A 2,698-nucleotide genomic window follows, 5' to 3' on the forward strand; every position below is an offset into this window, starting at 1 on the left:
AAAAGATATATTAATACTGTAAAAATTTGAATTTAATTTATATACATCGATAATGTAAAGATATTTTATATTGTCAATTAATCATAATTGTCAGATTAATAAAATAGTTTGACTTTTATTATAATTACTTTTAAAGTCACACTTATGGATAATTGTGATGTGCTGACAGTGTAAAACTTTTTATGTTGACAAAACATAGCAATTAAACTATAAAATTTTAGTATTTGAAAAAGAAAAATATATTTTTAGAAACTAATTTTTAATTATAAAAATTGTCAACCAAAATTTGATTTGTTAGTTCTATCCTATAAGCGTTAAGAGTTTGCTCGTCAATACATTTTTATAAATTTACAACTTAAAATTTTTATATACAATATTATATTATATATTTTTATTTATTCATTAAAATTTTATAAATTTGGACACTCCAACATTTCTGTTCAAGCTCCGCCACCGGTCTGGGTTGTTTTATCTTGTGTACTTCGTGATTGATAGTCTTGTACAATTTGAACAGTGTTGCAAACCATTTTAAATAGAGCGACTTATTCTGCGACTTAACATAGTAATATTTTTGGTGACATAAATTTATTTTGAAATGATTTTACAAAATTGAAAAACAACAAATACAATATTCTTTTATATTATTACTGAGTAAACCCATACACTTAAAGATTTTGCGCAGCAAATATCATACTAAAAAATCAAACGTTTTTATTGATTACATCAAAAGAAATCAAAGTTTTTGCATTTGGAATTATAGTAAAGTCTCATTATTTTCAATCTCTGATTTCACACGATTGAGTCCATACTCGTGAAATTTTGACGAGGCTTCTTCTTGTTATTGAATCACGATCAAATCCCTTTTTATATTTTTGTGCCACACTACACTATGTATAATGGAAGATAGAACAAAGTCCATGTAAAGAAGAATCTTTCGGTTGTGAGACAAAGTCAACTCGTAGACTTCACCCGTTAGAGAGCATGAAAGTTGCTTTTATGTCATAAATAATTCTGTTTGTTTTTTTCTTTTTTCAAATAATTAATATTTATTATTCTAATATTTTTGGTATTATTTTTTTGGAATTTATATGAGATTAAGATGTATTTTTAAATGTTAGAATCTGAAAAGTTTTACCCATAAAATATTTGTAAAAATTCCTTATTGATTTTTTGACACTTAAATGTATCTCATTCTCCTAATAAATGTGTTATTAAGGAATTGATATTTTATTATTTTGGAAAAAATTTGAAATTTATTTATATCAGACATATTCTTGTATAATTATTTCAAGAGATTGATTTGATTTGATTATTACATTCTTGATTTATATATATTGGCGGATCAACTAATGTGAGAAATAGTATTTTTTTTTTAAATAAAATATTTTCAATATTTGAGTCTTAAATATTCTTTGTGAATTTATTGTAGTAAAACTAATATAAATATATTATATTAAAAACTGTTATGATTGTGAAATTAATTTGAATTCTTGTACTAAATATTATATATATTTGAGTTTGTGAGTTTTATTAAATTCTATTTTGCCTTATTTCATTTATTTTCTCATTGGTTAAACATTTTTTTAAAAATAATTGAGAATTACTTGAGGCAACTTAAAATAGAACCATCCTTGTAGTGTATGTTAGATGTTAATATTATATAGAGTTTTGTATTTTGATATAATGGTGTATTTTTATATATTTTTTATTATATATGAATGGTTTAAGATGACACCGTAAAAGATTTTATGGATTCTAAAGTCATCAAATCTTAAAGAATCTATATACATGAATTAATGTCACACTTTTAGAGGTGTTTTTCAGACAAAAATATAATGCAATGCATGCATCATACAATTAATTTAACATCTCAATTATGCGAGCAACTAAAGTCAATTACCTATCATTTACAATACTCTAAAATATTATTAAAATTATAATAAAATAAAAATATATTAAATTCTTAGAGAGATTATATCAAAATTCTAGAAAACAATTATAGAAAAAGTGCTTTTAGAGACCAATTTTGCGGTCACTAAATGCAAAAAATCGGTCACTAAATCCAATAGCGACCAATTTAGTGACCAATTTAAATTAGTAGGTAAACTGTTAGTCGCTAATTGTTGCGACCGAATTTAGTGACCGAATTTTGTGACTGAATTTTGTAACCAATTTTGTAACCAATTTTGTGACCGATTATTGAGACTGAATTAGTGACTAAAGTTTGAGATTGGTTTAACAACCACTTTGAATTAATTTTCTATGTCAATGCGACCGATTTAGAGACGAACTTTGTGATATAAATTGTTATTTTTATTAAATATTTGATCACCAATTCCGTTTCTAAATATATTTTTTTATAAATACATTACTTTAATGTCCAAAAGAATAATAGAAACAATTTTTTTAATTTGTTTTCAATATCTAAAAAATTCATACACCAAAATCATTTAAAAGCATTAATCGTAACAATGTATATAACTAAAGAACATAATATATTTAAGTAATATTTTTAAGTACTCAAAATAATCCAAATGAAATTTTAGTTTAAACCTAATATACTAAGTCATAATAAATTACAACATATTGGTTCTTCGGATTCACTTATCACTATCAATCTAACTCTTCATCATCATGATCACGAGCATCATTATCACCAATATCATCATCAAAATCACCAGCATCATGATCACCAATC

Source organism: Cicer arietinum, chromosome 7 (assembly GCF_000331145.2).
Source record: "Cicer arietinum cultivar CDC Frontier isolate Library 1 chromosome 7, Cicar.CDCFrontier_v2.0, whole genome shotgun sequence".
Lineage (NCBI taxonomy): Eukaryota > Viridiplantae > Streptophyta > Magnoliopsida > Fabales > Fabaceae > Cicer > Cicer arietinum.